An 18,884-nucleotide genomic window follows, 5' to 3' on the forward strand; every position below is an offset into this window, starting at 1 on the left:
GAAGATTTCAAAGTCACATGCGAGCCACTCTGACTGAATTGACCAACTCAACGGACTGACCGTCGAAGCGTGTGCGAATGCGAATGCCGGTGTAGCCAGCGAGGCATCAATCGGTGTGCCTGTGAAATTGCATTTCTTTCTGTGGTGCGCATTTTAATCGCATTTCCGCGTTTTTTCGCCAGCGCAACAACACACCAACACATCATCATCATCATCGCAGGCACCAACGACAGCGACAGACACACACACACCCACACGACAGTGCTCACCTCGAAAGGCAGCGCGTTCTGGCTCTAGCCATCGGTATTCTTTTGCAATTATTTATGATGTTCCGAGAAGGGGAAGCATTTTTTCCGCTTGCGAAAAGGAGATTCAACGCGTGCAAAGTTAATTTGCCTGAGGCGCGATACACCAACTGCCAGCGCGCGAGAGCGCTGTAGCTTAAGTTGGGCAACAACAACAACAGCATCAACAACACAAAACAAAAATACGAAATCCAGCAAACATAAAATATAATAATAATACGAAAAAAACAAATATCGACAGCAGCAAAAAGAAAACATCCGTTTGGTATTATTGTTGCTTCCACCGCTGCTGGTTGTTGCAACAGCATTTGCCGCCACGTAAGATCAGCGTAAACGACCAGCCTGCGATGGCAATGACAAGGCCTGGTGTTATTGTTGTTATTACAGCTGGCGGGCATGAGCTGCGCTAGAAGGTGGCGCGTGTGGGCGGTGGTTGGGCGGTGGACAGGCGTGCATAGCGCGGCTGCTGTGTTGTGCGAGGTGCTGTGGTGGCGGCCCCGTTGAAGGCTTAAGTTTTTATTGGATATTAAAAGATGATGTCAATTAAAAAATTTACACAAGAAGAATAATAAAGCGCGCTGCAGCAACAACTACAACAACAAGAACAATGATAGCGATAACAACAAATGCACGCATATATACACAAGCAGTTAAGTATGAATGCACACACACGGACACACAGGATTATTGCATGCAAAGTCACTACCACAATGTTGCCATCGCCGATAAGCCGCCTTGTAATAACTGCAATCGGTTGCGAGCGCAAATTAAAGATGAAAGGCAAGAGTGACGGCGAATAAATACCATTGATGTAGAACGAAGCGAAGCGCGAGGCAGCGCACGGCAAAAGCCGAAAGTTTAAGTTGAAATTCAATTTTGTGTATGCACTTGGCATTAAGACCGACTTACACGCGCGCAAATACCGTTATAGGTATACTCGTACATGAGCATTAATGCGAAATTCTTCTCAAAGCTTTTCTCCATTATATTGGATTAAAGATACTTCCTTTCAGCACTTTGCTGAATGCGAGTGCGAAAAAGTAATTTTTTTCCTCTTTACTTTACTTCGCTTCGCCGAAAAAGTTAATGCAAATTTACGGCGAAAATAAAGTATTAAGCATTTCAGTTAATCGTTTATGCCAAGAGTTATAAAATTCATAGTCAATTGGTTGCGAGATATTGGGAAGTTTGAACGGGTGTGGCATGCAAGTTGCATGCTAAAGAATTCATTTCATATAACTGTAAAATTCTTACAGCGTAACTTAGCAAGCGATAAGCGAAGAGAATTAAAAATATACTTATTCGGTGAATGCTAATGATGAGTATGATAGGAGTCGTTGACAATAGCTTTTACCTTTTTATCTCACGAGGAATGAATTGCGTGAATCGTAGACTCTTCGGCAAAATCGAAGCAAGAAACATATAATATACAATAAGTGATCTACTTTTGACACAAGAAAGCTTTTAATACAGCCTTATTCCAAGAAGTTTTATTTTTAAGAAAATATTTGAAGAGTAAATTAGTTGGCAAAAGATCGAGCTTAGTCGGATGTGATATTCTTCTTAAAAGTTTTAAACTACTTTATTTGTGTTAGCAATTCAAAATTTAAGTTAGGTTTATACATTTTTTAAAGTCTGAAGCATACACGTCTCTTGATAGAATACCCCAGAGAGGTTTAAATTTGGGCTACAAGCGGGCCAGTCGAGAAGTTGAATATTTTTTAGTCTGAAAAACTCCTTTGTCTTCCTGGAACAATGAATAGCTGTTAAAAAAAATGTTAAAAAAATAAAGTCCATTATTTTGCTCTCTCTATCATCATGGTTTCCAACAAATCGACTTTGTCCACTTTCTTCAGTGGGCAATAATTTTCCTCGTGGTATTTTCGCAGATCTAAGAATCTAATTGTTGAACCAACTATACACATTACTGTATTTTCACTAAAATTATTTAAATTTACCCTTTCTCCAAAAAAATTCACACAGTGATCAAATTATCCTAAATGAATTTTTGCCACTGCCGCAAGTATGCAAATCTTTCAATCTCTTCATTATCGATAACAACTAAACCTTTTCAAAAAAATTTAATTGAGTTGTATTTTCAACTAATTATTTAAATTTAAATTATTATTGTATTACGGCTTACAACTCAACCTGATCAAATATTTTGAGTTGAGTTGTCACTGTTTTACAACAGCTCTTTGTATGTTACCTTTTCAACCTGTGTAGGTATAATTGTCCACAACATCATAAATCGACAACTAATTATGAGTAGTAGCAATTGTCATAGATAATTGACGAAATTGTTTCAGCAAACGTGTGATGTTCATATTGAAATCTTCTGAAATTGGAAACAAAATGGAAGAAGGAATGACTTTAAAATTCAATTGACACAACTTACAACTTTTAGTCTTTATAAATAATGTTTAAAAATACTTACATAACTCGGCTTCACAGTCAGTGCTTAGGTTGTGCTTAGGATAAAACAGAAATATTGCGTTTTACAGTTCATACTTAAGTTCTGCTTAAGTACTGAAATGAGAGACTTAAGCAGTGCTTAAGTAACAGCTGATTTTTGTTTTGAAATAAAAATTATTTGCTGAAATTTTTTTTTGAATTTCTTGCATTCAATGACGGTTATATGCTTTCCTGCGAGTTGCAATAAGTGCCCCCTCTCGCTTGCGGTGAAATTCGGTGTCCTTTTATTGTTTCCATCCATTTCCCAGATTGTAAATTTATTCGTCGTAAAGTTATTTTTCATCAACAATAATTTCAATTTGTCAGATGGTATTTGTAAACAAATGTTTTTCATTGTGCTGCCATATACCATAATAGAATTTTATAGAAAATAAGCATCGACTGTGAAACGCAAATGACTACTTAGTCAACAACAATGCTTGGCTAAGATTTTATTTGGGCACAACTTAAATACGAACTGTGAAACTGGGCATTAGAGTTTTACAACTCAACTAAGTTCAATAAATAGGATACCGGAATTTATCAGATATTAAATTTCCGTTCAAATCCTCAATTCTTCTGTTGGCAAGACCCATATTATTTAAATAAAAAATGTTCACAATTTATAACGCCAAGAAAGAGGTTTAATTTTAAATCAATTTCAATTCAATTAAGTAGAGATGTGAGTCGTAACTTCCTTTTGAAAACACATATGAGGCATGAAAAAATCACTCCAGAAAGATGTGAAGTGTTGAAAAACTTAGTTTTTGAGCTATCACAGGACTATTATAAGATATATTACATACACAAATAGATATTCACTTACGAAAACATTTTAGTTTTGAAAACTGTCACAATTTAAGTTGCTTGTAAATAAATAATTTGAAACGTCGATGTGACAAGAACATAAATCAATATTCGTATATATCTTTTTAGTAAATAAGCCTAATATTCAAAATGTCAATAGAACAAGGTTTCTGTTTATTTTTGGTTTGAAACGAGCTAATTTCTTACTTGTTATGTATTCTTTTCAAATATTTCTTAAGCATGGATAATCACATGAATACATGAAGTGATTTTATACCCTCATTATCTACTCTTCAGTGAACAATGAACCATCAAACAAATCGAAAAATATATTTATAACTAGAAAGTACTGTCTAAACTTGACTTAGACAAAAAAACGTCGGCTTCTCATAAATCGAGGAACGATTTTCTAAATAGTTGCTTTTGATTCGTAGTTTTGCTCTATTATTCCACATCAGATATTCTTGTATATTATATGAGACTGTGTCAGATTGAAATCTGACAGCTGTCAACTCAAGACATCGAGACGTAACAAATTGCAGTTGTCATGAAATTTGCTAACTAGTTTGCCCTGAAGTTGCTACTAGCTTTAAATTAGTTTATAACTGTATACACTTCCTGTAAAACCTTAAACCCTCACATGTAGCAATGCGTTGGGTATAAAAATGTGTAAAAGCTTTCTGTATGGACAAAATTGTGTGAAATAAAATCAACCAAGAATAATGATATACGTGGCAGCTGTATAAATATTGAAGGAGTGGGAGAGAAAGCACACCAATGTGGAAACACACACATACTCGCATTCCTTCGTTTGAATTCGTGGCGCAACGACTTGCTTGATTTCCATTTTGTTTGTATTAAATTTGCGCTCATGTATCAAAGTGGCAAGCCCTTTTGTACTCTCACAACAAATAGGGGTGGTGAGCAAATATCACCACTGAAGAAATCAACAAGGACATTCCACGTTTGATTATGTAATATGCATTATTTGTATTATCTATTGTTTGCATTAAATATTTATGTATCTTCGTATTTGTATGCTTGAAATGCTTGTAGCTGATGTCATATGAGTACTTTACTTTTTATTTAATGTGAGTATCAAGAAGACGCAGATAATGCTATTTTATACAGTATATTATATTCATACATATGTATAGCTTAAAAAATTCACTTAAGCGACTTTAAAGTTGGAGCAGTTGGGTTTGTTGTTAGAAATAACCACTGAAAAGTAATGAATTTTAGTTTGAAGTATAAAAAATGAACGAGAGCGATACTGTAAGGCATAGAATTAACTGAGGCGGCAGCAATTTTATTCCATATATGGCGATTATGAAAAGGTATGAACCGATTTCTCCCATATTTTGTAGATTTCTCATACATTATAGCTGGTCTTATACACAGTAGGAGCTTATGAACCGGTTTAAATCCATTTTCATTAATCTAATATATGATATACAGTCAATAGAACGAATATCATTTTATTTGTGTATGAGGACTAGAAGGTGAGTCATAGTTCATTAATGTTTAGCTTTGAACTATAGAAGAATAAGAACATCTTTGGCATATTAATAGATATATAATATATTGTATAGAGAATAAAAGAAATATGTCTCAAGCAACTATAAATTGAATAAAACTATTACACTTCTGCGCAAAATATTGCGAGAGTTTAATAAAGAAATAATTGCTTTATCTGTGTGGTCCTTTAAAATTACATAATTAAATGTAATTACAGTAATAATCGAGTGTAAATTCATTTTATTCTGATACAGTTATAGTTAGTCAGAATTTAATCAACTAGAAGTGAGAAACCAAGTGGCTAATGGCTTTTTAATTGGCTGTAGTTAAAAGATTGAGTCCGTCTGAACATGCAAGTATCTCGAATCCTATTTTACCATAATAATGATGTTCAATAAATGCAAAACCATTAAGCTTATATTTTACCAATATTTAAATATGAAGAATCTTAAAGTGTCTATAATAACTATGCTATAACTAATCTTTCTCGAATTTTTATAAATATTCTTTTTTCACTGTAAGCATTTAAATATAAATTAAAGTTGTCTCACTCGAGAAACCCCTCACGTGAATAAATTATTTTACCAACGTTAATTGTTTATTTTTATTTTGCTCCTCGTTCCACTGTAACTTCAGTCTTAATCGAAAGGATTAACATCGGCTATCGAGCGTTAAACTGCACTCAAGTTACGTTCGAGTTAATGCAATTTGGCAATTTCATTAAATTGTATACATACTGTTGTACATATAGCAAGTAATCTACATGTTGTCGAATAATCACATTTGCAATTTAACACAGTAGTGGAAAATATTTGAAGCAGTGCGAAATTGGTTACACATTTTGCGAATATTTCTGATATAAATAATTTTATAATTGAGTAATTAAGGTAATTACAATAATAATAATAATAGCAGATGTTGCTATTTTATGTAGATATATGCAAGAATTTAATGCAAGAAAAAGTCTAGAAACAGTAATTATCGCTTCCTCAAAGGATTTCCATATATTAGCCTTTTTGTAGTTATATAATGGTGGTGAAATACTTTTAAATTACATTTTAATTGTTGCAATTACCAACACGAATCTTCATGCAGCTTCAAGAGACAGTTGAGATTGCCACATGTTTTGTTTTAAGTTTTACAAGTGTAATGAAGAGTTTATTTCGGGCGCCAATGTGATTGCAGAAAGGCTTATAGTTTGCTTTAATGATTTTGATTTTGCTTTCAAGTACAACGTAGGGCTCTTAAAATTATTCAAATAACCTGAAAGCCGAATATCCGGTTTGTAACCGTTCGTATGAATAACCGATTAATACTATTCGAATATTCGTAACATTGTTAACCGGATAGTAGGAAATGAGCGGTTAATCGAATAGTCGACGACTTACGACTATCCGGATACTGCAAACCGAATATTATTATTCGAATAATGCCCTATCCGGTTAATCCGGTCAGTCAATTAGTCGAATACTGAGAGCTCTAGCACAAAGTTCTAAGCGAAGGAAAGTATAAGTGTGTCAGAGACTCTTGACTAGTTTTTGGGAGTAAAAATGTATTACCAACTAGCCTGGTAAAACTAAACGCAATAGATCACATATGAGATCTAATCAGGTAATCGAAGACCAAGCGGCATATCCATGGAAGGAAGCTGGTGCAATTTGATAATGCTAAATGCAATGCGTTATTATTTATTAGTAAAGACGTTCAAGAAATGAAGTCCAATAGAATTACAGAAAATCATCTTAAATGGTCGGAAAACGTTAGTAATTATAATTTTCCTTGGGGCTTGGTTAGGTCGAATTGGATCAAACCACACCAGCTTTATAGTTTCGAGCATGCATTTTCGGTTTACTGATGTTTGATTTACTTATCATTCGAAAGCCGTCAATTTCATTTTTTAACCTTCCTCCGACTACTACAAACGTCAATAAGTTTCTTTAGATTTGTTAATTTTGAAATTTGCTTATATAAGAAGTTGAAGTTTTGTTTCCCATTTTTAAAAGGTCAAAGTGCGCTTTTTCGTTAATTGTTGAATAGGGCTTGGTTAAACATTCGAGTTTCAATAATTAGAGAGAGAGAGGGAGAGTAACGTCCATTTATCTATATCCACAATTTCTTTGGAAGTATTTGTAATTTATATTATTATATATGGAACTAACTGTCTTCCATGTGGGAAATCTGATAAACAAAGTATTGGCTAAATGAAATCTGTTGTCATAATCAAATCAAATTGATCACAGGAAGTAATAACTAATTGATCTATTCTATTGAATTTAACTAGATATTGTATAACTTTTGCCCTCACATGTACATTTTGTGAACAAGTGAGATATTTGCGAGTTGAAGGCGAATCGACGATGGCTACTAAAGCCGTGGGTCTTGAGGAAATATCTAAAAACATTGGTCTTTTAACTAGATCTTTTATCGGATGCCTACTTGAGCTAAGTTTACCAGTATTGGTATATCGAGATGAGATTTTTGAAATGCGCTGAATAGGTTTGAGGCCCTATGTGCCACCTAGGACCGACGGAAAAATATATATATATTACCACACACAAAATTATTTATATTTTCATTATATTTATTTACATATTCACGATCATAACTACTGAACAATTATTAACATTTTTTTAAATTAATTGAAATAAAAAGAATCTGTACCAAAATTTAATTAAACAAAATATCATATAAAGCTAATTATATTACATAATTTCACAAAGTTGCCACCTATTACCATGAAAATATAAATTCTCAAATAAATTAAGCATATTATTCCCCAGCAGTGTACAAATATTTTGTAGCCATTATATGCACCCGCAAATATATATGTTTATATCAGTCTATAGTATGTATTTACATACATATATCTTCATTTGTCATTGAACATTTCACTAACTACATGCATACGCTTATTACCTTTTTGCAGCCATCAACATTAATTTGTGCATAATTTCATACGCATTTCTGCGCTAATTACCACGACAAGCGAAACGCCGCCATTCGAACGAACGCACCAATAGTGAGCAGCAAGCAGCAGGCGCTGTAAGCAGCAAACGAGCAAAGGACAACGCCAGAGTCAGAGCCAATAACCACCCAACATAATAAAGGTAAATTATCTATGTTATGTCTACATACACACACACACACGCCTGTGCTTAAATTAACAACTTGTAATGTGTATGGGTGTGTGTATGTGTGTGTACAAGCATAATATGCAATTATATTGTCTGAATGCAACATTATAGACAACAGCGACTAAACGCTGTGCGCACTTTGCCTTCAACTTCAACTTCACCTTCAGCGGCGAAGTGCCGAAGTTGCGCAAAATACAGGAGTGTGTGTGTGTGTGCTTACATATATATTCATTAAAGTCGCTTCATAAACACATTTGCATGTGTTGGTGCGTGTAAAAAGCATTGTTCTCATTGTTACCTGTTAATATGAATTGTGATAGCGGTTTAAATCTATATATGTGTATGTGTGTGTGGCTGAGTGTCCAACTGCATGTGTTCATTGGCGTTGAAAGCTCGCGCAGCTGTCAGTGCGATTTTCATATCTTTTGTTTACATACCATAAAATGATAATCACCAACGGCAGCGACAACAACAACACTAACTACAACAACCTCAGCGATTATGGTAGCATTTGCACAGAAAAAGGACGAGCGATTTCAGCGACCAACCGATCAAGCATTTACCTATCCACCCTCGTCAACGTCACCAACGCCATTGCCATCGCTATCACCATCGCCGGTAACTTCATCACCAGCAGGAACAACAACAGCAACAACAAGAAAACCAACACCGTTGCATCGCTGTCCATTTCAGTAGGCGAATTACTGTTTTGAAGTTGGCAACAACAAAAACGTCTACGTGACCATGCATTGTTAGTGTTATCTGATTGTTGTTATTTCATACATAAGTAAGTAAGTAAGCAAGTAAAAGTGGCAATTGCAAGTGTGCAAAAGCACGTTGTGCAACTTTTAATTTCTCATATTTACATACGTAATCGGAAGCTTGTGGCATGAAGGTGTTTCGTATGTCTGTGTGTTGTATGTGCGGATTTTTTGTTCAAGCAAATGCTTAAGAATTCATGCCATTTAAGGTAGCAATGCAAACAAATGACAGCGACAACAACCACAACAAAAAGAACAACAACAACAGTTGTTCAGTGGAGTCGTCACTCATCTGTCGTTTCATGCGCGCAACTATGCATGCAAAAACTACGCGAAAACTCAACGAGCACGTTAAATTTGTACATATGCATAGTACATCAGGGCGTTTCCATTTATTGCAATGGAGGATAGAGCAGACATCAACAATATTATTTGAACCATACAGTCAAGTTGCAGGCATATGGTCACCTGATGACCTGAGTGAACCTTAAAAGTTCTATTGACATGATCCTTACTTCAAGCCCAATATGATAGCTTTACAGTATTTACTTCATTTCGTTCAGTTATCGAACCAACGATTGTCGAAACGACGAAGCAAAGATCAAAATGAGTTCTCAGAACATTTTCGAAACTTCAAAGATGGAATAGGAGTCCTTCCTCATTTATTGATGTCGTTGCCTCACATAGTGCTACCCACAAATGTACCACATATTTTCCTCATATGTGAGTAAATAAAAAGTATAGAATTGAAAATTCTGCTATAGAGGACACTGACATCAACTGTCCGAAAAATTTCTACGTAAGCATCTCTTAATTCTTTGTAGAGATTAATTAGGACCTAAGTCGAATGAGGAAGTAACTTTTTTAAAGTCATACACCATAGTTGTTGTTGTTATTAAACATTCCTTAAATTGATAGGCATAGGCGCATATTTGTAGTGGGAATGGTTCGGAACATGGAACAGAGAACATCGCTTCGTTATTTTTGTCTAATTGTACTCTTTGATTTGGCTGTTGGAAATAAGAAAGTAGTTTCTTAAAACGGGTGTCATGATTATTATTTCTTTAAAAAAAATGATTCTATGATATGTTATCACTACATTTTTTAACCCCATATTGAAAGTAAAAAATATAGAATTATGGATTGAGAATTATTATTATAACATATCCGAAGTCTGTGTTATAGAAGCAATATAAAATATTTTAAAGAGGTCTTTTCGATTCAATTTAGGCGGCTATAAAAGTACATTCATGATTACAGTTATTCTCAACGGTTGTCCACATACTCCCCATCCATACTTTAGAGCATAGTTCGCGTGACGTTATTTTTTGTCAACCGATAACCGGAAGTAGCTGGTCGACTTTTGGAAGAGTATATTTAAACATTACCCTTAGGGATCGACCACACAGAAGGGATCAAAGAGATGCATTGTAGAAGAGAATGTTGAATATTAAGCAGATACAGAATAATTTCGTGCTCTTCTTTTAAAGTACTTTTCGTTCTCTTCGACAAAATTCTGTTTTGTTACATTTTCATTTACTCATTTTACACAATTTACCATTTTTTGAGAAATTGTAGTGGGTGCACAAGGCTTTCAGGCAGAAAACAGGCTAATCAATCGGGGTTCTTCTTGTGCATTTCGTAGACACTCAGCCTAATTTAAATTATATTGATAAACCGATAACTTCACTAGGTTAGGTTAGGTCGAGGGGTAGATCTCTGCATCTACAGATAATCTCACTTAGACACCAGGATACTCCTGACAGATCTCTAAGGCCCTTACGATCCGACAAAGCGCTTGGTCGGCTTAAGTCGGCTAATGTCGAGTTTAGTAACTTCACTGGGTTCGCTGAAGATGTACCTCCCGAGGTGCTTTAACCTAAGTCTGGCGAATGTTGAACATTGAAGGAAGAAATGTTTGGAAGATGACTTCACTAAGAAGGTTGAGAATCTTGTGTATCCTAAGGTAATGACATAATATCGTCGTTTTGTATAAAAAATTTAGAATGCAGTAGTACTAAAATTAACAACTTATATATCATCATAACACTTAATTTTCATTGTTCCACATATATTTATTAAATTTAATCCTCTTTTGGAGAAGAGATTGGAATTGTTTGCAAGAACAAGGCTAAAGAAAGTAGCTTTTGTGAAATTCGATGCAAGAGTCTGTGTGGGAACTTTATTAAAGCAATATACACTTCTGCTTTTTAATTTTTATGTGTTTATACCAGTTGTTTGTTCGTTTCACCATTCTACACATTTAGACAAATGGAGGGCAGCTCATATTTATATGAAAGTTAAGTTTGTTAATTTAATTTATTTGTTATGTGATTTGCCAAATAAATTGCTTGAAATGAAAAAAAAAATGCAAATGTGTCCGTCACTATTTCCAATTGACATACAAACCCAGATAATTAGAAAGTTTACCTTATTTAGTTTGGCCACCGCAGCTTGCAATTTGTTACAGTTTTGATTTTATTATGTGCCACACACATACATACATACACATCTGTATATAGATATGAGCACATTCTCCCTAAAAAAAGGTCAAACCGCAAATTTTTGGTATAACCACTAATTAAGTAAGATTTAGTCGCTGTATAGCGTGTGTGGAATGTGTTTTGTTTGCCAAGGGTTAAAGTGCATACGTGTTGCGATGCGAACATTTTGACGTTCAATTAATTTCGTTTGATGCCATTTTAATTGTATTGCGGCCATTTGTTTTCGTTGCCTCGCTTTATACGATTGCAGCTTTATTATTACAAGCAGTTGTTGTTGTTGCTTTTTTTGTTTTTATTCTGTTTTTTTGTTTCGCACTCACCACGCTTTTGTTTAATGTGTCAGTGGAGATAATTGTTATTAAGCGCATTTGCACCATTAACTCACACATATTGGCAACAATAACATTGGCTGGCTGTTCACATAAGTGTGGCAGCACTGCGTGGCGGGCGGTGGTGCTGCCTTTCACCCTTTTCTTTATTACTTGTGAATGTATAATACATATCTATAAATAGCTATGTATGTCCGTATTACTTAGAGTGCCTTCAACAACAGCAATCGACCCAACCCACTTTTCGCACGCTGCAAATGAAATAATTAATTATTGAATGAAAAACGTTGGCATTTTATAATACTTTTTTCGCACTTTTATACATTTTTCCTTTTTTGCTTAAATATTTGTTATTTGTGTGTGTATGAGTTTCGAAAATGCGGTGGCAATGCGGTTAGTGGTGTAGTTGGTCAGAGGTGGGTCGGTTGGCGCTGGCAACACAATGTGTGTCTCCTCTATTGACTGCACATGTCGCTGATTACATATCTACATACTTACATACTTATATAACTGTAAAATATTTATGCTCATACACAGCCATTGAACGTAAGTTGCTTCCCATCTACTATATAACATATCCACACAAACATATATGTCTCTATATACATACTTTCATAAATATATGTTTGCCTCTCTGTGCCGCTTAATTAGTTTATAACCATTTTATGTTTGCTCTGTTGCGGCTTAAATTTTTGTTTTAAATTTCACATTATTGGTTGGCAACACCATTCTTTCAGTTTACAGCCTGTTTGCTGCTGCCTGCTTCATTGGCCTCGGTCTGCGGTCTAACCCAGCCGCCACTTTGATGATAATTGAATTCGATATAAACGGCTAGCTCGTTATACATATGTTTTATATTTTATTTCGCAAAATTAATGAACCAATTACATAAACTAAATATTGTAATATGCTTTCGGTGGCACGGCCACGCCAATGCATTTGTCACTCGGCTTTAAGCCGTGATAAATTAGCGCAAATTATGGCAGCTAGACGGGACAATGTTAAATTAAATTAGTTTTGTTTTTTTCGCAAATTTTCATGTAGTTGGTGTTACTATGTCATTAGTAGAGGGATTCTTTTGTCACCAACTCATCACTATTAACTGAAATGTGTTAATGCGAACTAAAAGGGATATTCAGAGCCTCTGTAACCCTAATATTGCCATTGAGGTATGTAGTTTTTGTCGAGATCCGGAATCAAGGAATTCATAATGGATCGTGGCTCCATGTGCTTTGACCAACAGACTTTTTCTCTAAGTCGATGGATGGTACTTGATGCTCCGTGGATACCGATTAGTTCCAATTGCAGCCAGTTTGTTGCCAGCTTTAAATGGCCAAGTATCGTCGCAGTAATATTAGACGAAATCTGGAAGTGGTCAATTAGTTGAGAATCCAGTCTGACTGACGGACATGCCTTTTATTTCGAGAAGATCTCAATTACAGAAGTTGTGTCAATACTATAAAAAGTAACCGCCCTGGATCATAACTGACCCTATCCTGATATCATATTTGTAAATAACTGTAATAAAATTTACAACTGCGACTCTTTAGATGGGTTGGAAAGCTCTCTATTTTACGATTTTATAAAAGATAATTCCCGCGTAACCTTTTTGAGTTTTACTAATGGATGACTAGGCCTAGACAACTTGACGAGTGCTGGTCAACTATCAGAACTTCTGTTTTGATAACTCGTAAGAGGCCTTGTCGCCCACGGCATAGTTAACTCGTTGTAGGGATTTGAACTCGTAATTCTAACTCGGCGTCAACGGCGTTCCAAGGTTAAAAATCTTACCGGAAGCCCAATTTCGATGTTGTTTGGAAGAAGATGAGGTAGAACCATCTCAATACTTCTTTCTTGACTGTGGCGTGTTGCTTGATAGAAACTAAAACAACTTGGATCTCACACCTTGAGACATCTAGATGAACTATCAACGATCCGTTTATAAAAGTTTTCTGGCTATACAAAAGGCTTTCTTTATCAGTCAAAGAGTGAGTGATTCCCATCTGTTATAGGACCTAAGTTAATTTCTTATTTTCACTTTACAAGGGATGAACCTAAGGTTAGGTTAGGTCGAGGGGTTATAAAGTTTTTATGTCAGTACAGTCACTTCGCTAGGTTCGCCGAAAGTGTGCCTTCCGCATTGGTTTATCTTTAGTCTGGTGAATTCTGGACATTGCAGGAGGAAATGCTTGAATGATTCTTCTTCGCCTTCCTCCAAGCAGCTTTGGAAACTAGCGTCTGGATTGATTTATAATGTCACCGGGTCAACCTTACTGTAACCTGATCTAGTTATTAACAACTCGGAGAGCTTCTAGTACGAAAAATTGAAAAGCTTTCGGTACTATTCAACGTCATTTTCGCATTATTAAAGTCTTAGGTCATGTAAAGCAAGCTAGTTTACAGAGTATCCACTAATTTCTCGTTTCGCGCTTTCCCTGCTCAGCCTTAAGTCAAGATAAGCATTAAAGGGGATTAAAATGTTTTCGCTATTCTTGAAACGAGTTTCTTGCTTGTTTTGCCATTGTTTCTCCAAAAACTCTTTTGTATATTATGTTAACCGACATGTGCTTGTAAGTAAATCCGTGCTCACTTTTATATACTTGAAGTTTAAACGAAAGCATGCTGCACATCATTTACTTGACTCATGTGAGCAAAATCTTGCGACTACAGCATATTGTTTCAGTTGTAATCGTTCCTTTTCATGCCGCAAGCCGCAAGCCGTTGATGTTCTTAGCCAACTTGTGTTTTGTATGCTCATGCGTGCATATGTATGTGTGTGCTATATACATAAGTATATACAAGAACAACCACAAAATTGCGTTTAATTTGCGGTAAACTGAATTATTATATTGCACAAACTAAACCATCCGTAACCGAAATTTGGCGTCTGTGGAGAATTCCTTTTGTTCGGCAGTGGAACGGAAGAAGTGCAATGATAACAATGAGGTTGCCGCAGAATGTTGCAGTTTTGGCGATTTTTTTCTTATTAATGAACTCTAAAGTGAAGTATATGCTTCATCCTGATTTATTGTGGAAATAATTGTATTATTTTATTATTGTTATTTTATTTTCAATATTTCGATTTTTTTCCTTCGCTATTTTATATTATATTTTCTCATTTTTCGTTTTAGACAGTTTGATAGCCTCCATTCTTCTAATATTTTTTTGTTTAGTGTTATTGTATGAAAAGTCTTCATCAATATACTGATTTAGGAGGGATAATTTCAGACCGATGAAGGATATAGTGAATGATGTGAAAGAGTGGTAACGAAAGAGAGGAGATGGAGTTCCATTTTTGGGTTCCGAAAGTACTGCCACCGATAAGGACCCGAAAGATCTATAAAATCCATCATTTTTCGAATCAATTAATTGTAGCTAGTTTAGTTTAGGTTGTAAGGCTGTAGACTATTAAATACAGTGCTTTGTTAAGCAAGAATCCTCCCCCTTTATTTGGTATTATGATTCTACAATGCGTTCTGAATCAATACAAATCTGCAGAGATTTTTCACTGCTATATTCGCAATTTCGCGTGTGTGTTCGAAAAAGTGAGAACGAAAAAATCTTTTTCGTGATCTCGCAAAGGTGGAAAATTTCGGAAGAAAGCGATGATATGATTCCACCTAATTCTCCTCCAGGCAACTGATACAACTACCATCCGACAAGATTTTGAATGCTACAGCATGTATCCCGATGTGACAATGACCAGTTAGAACCACTACGACTAAGCAGAGTTCAAGTTTAAATGATATATAGAGGCTTTTTAAGAAATTTCTTTGTATTGTTTTCTCAGTAACTTTCGAACTTCGCACATATTTGCATAAATCTAAAATTCTTTCGCTTGCATGCCCACATAAATAAATTTAATTTGCGGTCGCCGCACGCAAATATGCGTATAATTTATGCATACAAAATGGCAATTAAAATTATTTTTATTGAATTCTCTACCAAGAAATGACACCGTTTAAGCTAATGACGCTCCTAAAGAGGTTTAAGCTCTAAAAAAACGTGAAAAAGTATTAAGAAACACACACACAATTCCGCAAAGCAATTGGATTGAAGACACAAAGAAATCTTAAAGGAAGAAAACAAAGGCTGCACAATAAATTTCGCGCAATTGCCAACTGTTAAACCATAACTCGCCGACAGACAGACAGACGGACAGACGGACAGACGGAAAGATATACATAGTTGCTCACCAGCAGGCGCACGAACGGAACGGTGAGCGTAGCAGGAATCCGCCAACAGACAAGCGACAGGCAACCAGTCAGCCAGCGAGCACTCAGTGAAGCTGAAGCTACCAAGACACACACCGGCGGCACGGTAAGAAAGGCAACTGCTACAACAGCAACAACAACAACAACGGTGAAAACCGGCAGAAACGCTACAATTTAAATCAATTTGCTAAAATCCGCGAAAGAGGCAATAAAAAGTGAACTGCGCGAGGAGATAATTTGCTTTTGTGCTGCGGCGGCGGCTGATGAATGCTGGCTGCTATTGTTATTGTTGTAGTTTGACTTGTTGTTGTAGCCGCTGATGTTTATGTGGCTTTGCGGTGTACGCGGTGCCATTGCACAAACGCCGTAGCTTCACCAACGCACACACACCCAAACAAAGAGATAGCTTGGTACAACAACAAAAAGAAAAAACAAAAACAAAAACAAATTACTCACATTACAATCCAAATGAAAGATTCGGTTGAATCATTCACCGCTCGGCTACCACATTAATGGCATTAATGGAGTGAATGCTGATGGTGACGGCATTTAAAAAATCACAAATACTCTCGGTTATGGTCAGAGGGACGTTTGTTTGCTGGTTTTTATTATGCCAATTGCCGTTCAGTAAACACACACACACACGCATACAAACAGTTATAGCTACAAATGTATCGTACGCTGGTGTATGTGTGTTTGTGGGTGTGTTTACATTTATAAATCGGAAGAAATATGAATGTGCAGAGAAAAAAAATAATATTATTGAAGGCGAGCACCGTTCATTCACACGTCAATAAATCTTAATAGAAATGACGTTGATGACATTTATGGATTTTTGTATGGTCAAAGGTTGGGCACAGTGACACACACACGGGTACACACACATATATACAAAACGCACACTTGCTGGGTGAAAAATACAACATTTACTTGTTTATTTGACATTTACTTGCCAATAAAGTAAAAGTGGGAAAGTAAGAAAAAAAGTTTAATACGAGGGTCGATCGATGTAACGATGATTTTTTGTATGAATCGGCATTTATTTTATTAAACCATAGATATTCACTACAATGGGTGCCAAAACTTGTTCTTACTTTTTTTTACAGCGCTTGGCATTTCCGACTGAAATTCATTGTTAGAAAGATTAGTGAATATAATCTGATTAATGATTTGTTTGTAGCTGTTGGTTATACATTAAATTATTGCTCATTTCTATAATTTTGTTGCTTCTTTAATGACGGATGATCACATCAATTCCTGCTGGCTTGGTGTGAATATTTTTATTTTGAAGTAAATTTCATTACCTTAAGCAAAAGACATATTTCTAGATATGGACTAGTCAAAATTGTGAAATCCAACATCAAAGTCCTTCAAAGTAAAGATTTCTCCTCGACCGACTCAAAACGTGAAATTATCTGCTCACCGAAGTGTTCTCTCACTAAATACATTGATTGATGCGATCTGTGGGAAGTGGCGCCGTCTTTTTGATACCAAATGTCGCCGAGATCACGAGCTTGAATTTCAGGCATCACTTGGTCGGTTATCATGGCACGATAACGGTCACAAACCACACCAAATTATATTTTATCTGCATGAAATGGCAGCTCTTGAATCTCTTCAGGTTCTTTTCGTCTCAAATGCGTAAATTTTGCTTGTTTAGATACCCATTGAGCCAGAAGTGGACCTCATCGCTAAACAGAATTTGGCTCGAAAACGTCTGATCTTCTTGGAACTTTTCAAGAGCCCATAGAGCGAAGCGAAATGAAGGTCGAGCGCCTTCAGTCCTTGCACAAGCTATATTATGTACGCTTTCAATTTAAGATCTCGACATAAAATGCGATAAGTCGTTCCATACGTCATTCTGATTTGCTGCGAACGGCGCCGAATTGACTCTCCACGGTCTTCATGTACACTCTCAGCTACGGCTGCTATATTTTCTTCACTGCGTGATCTATTCGGTCGAATATTATCCGTTAATGAATGCTCTGGGACTCAAGATGAGTGATGATCTTTCAATAATTTTTGGATATTATTATTTCTGGCCTGACTTAAGAGAATGGTGTCAAACAGCAGCACCATTTTTTGGTGTCTAATACTATACGAGTACATTTAAAGCGAATGCAGTTCCTTTAAAGAAGGTTACGTTAGGTTAGGATAATCAGTGAGCTACACATAGACCGATTTTGGTCCTTTGCGGTACTAGATGGAGTGCCCTCACGTAGTCAATATGAAGTAGTCATTGTTTAGGATGCCTGCGCTTGATGCTAATTTCAAAAGTTTGTGTGGCTTCACTAACGAAATCTCTTCCAGATTATCGTACTGTGAAGCCCCCAAGTGCTGAAGCCGTTGCATTGACACTGCCGGACAAGCACACAAGAGATGTTCCATTATTTCTCTGGTACCGTGCCCTTTACATTTCCTTTAAAGAAAGCTTCAGAAATTCTTCTTCGTTTAAATCTCTGAGCGGATCTAGTAAGACTTTGTCGGCTAAGTGGAAGCCCCGAAACTTCAAATTATGGATTAATGAAAATAAGGAGGGGCTTGTCAAAAAATAAATAAGAATCGACTGTTGACTGGGTTGCAACTAATTACAAAACACTCACTTATCGTCCGTCTCTCGTAGAAAGTAAAGTAAGGTAATAAAAAGTGAATATAACAGATTTAGTAATTGTGAAATAATGTCAACCATTTACTTTATTAGCTGAGCTCCACCAGAGGGTGTGTGTGCATGAGAGGGTGGCGCAAGGAGTGTCTGACAGAAGAATGCAAATGCAAGCAGTAAGATACAAAATGGCACTACGTCTTAAGTAAAAGAAAATTAAATTCAGGAATTTTGCCTGATGGCCAGCCGAGTGATT

General features: G+C 35.9%; 1 protein-coding gene across 3 annotated transcripts in view; it reads left to right on the plus strand.

Moving 5' to 3' along the window:
* LOC105218091 (uncharacterized) overlaps nt 1-18,884 on the plus strand; it is a 263,373-nt gene that overhangs the window by 118,903 nt on the left and 125,586 nt on the right. For all 3 annotated transcript variants that reach the window (XM_054230734.1, XM_011193446.3, XM_054230735.1), the window contains one exon: nt 8,011-8,191. The gene's annotated coding sequence lies outside the window, so the exon portion shown is untranslated. The remainder of the gene's footprint in view (nt 1-8,010; nt 8,192-18,884) is intronic.

The sequence above is a fragment of the Zeugodacus cucurbitae genome, chromosome 5 (genome assembly GCF_028554725.1).
Source record: "Zeugodacus cucurbitae isolate PBARC_wt_2022May chromosome 5, idZeuCucr1.2, whole genome shotgun sequence".
NCBI lineage: Eukaryota > Metazoa > Arthropoda > Insecta > Diptera > Tephritidae > Zeugodacus > Zeugodacus cucurbitae.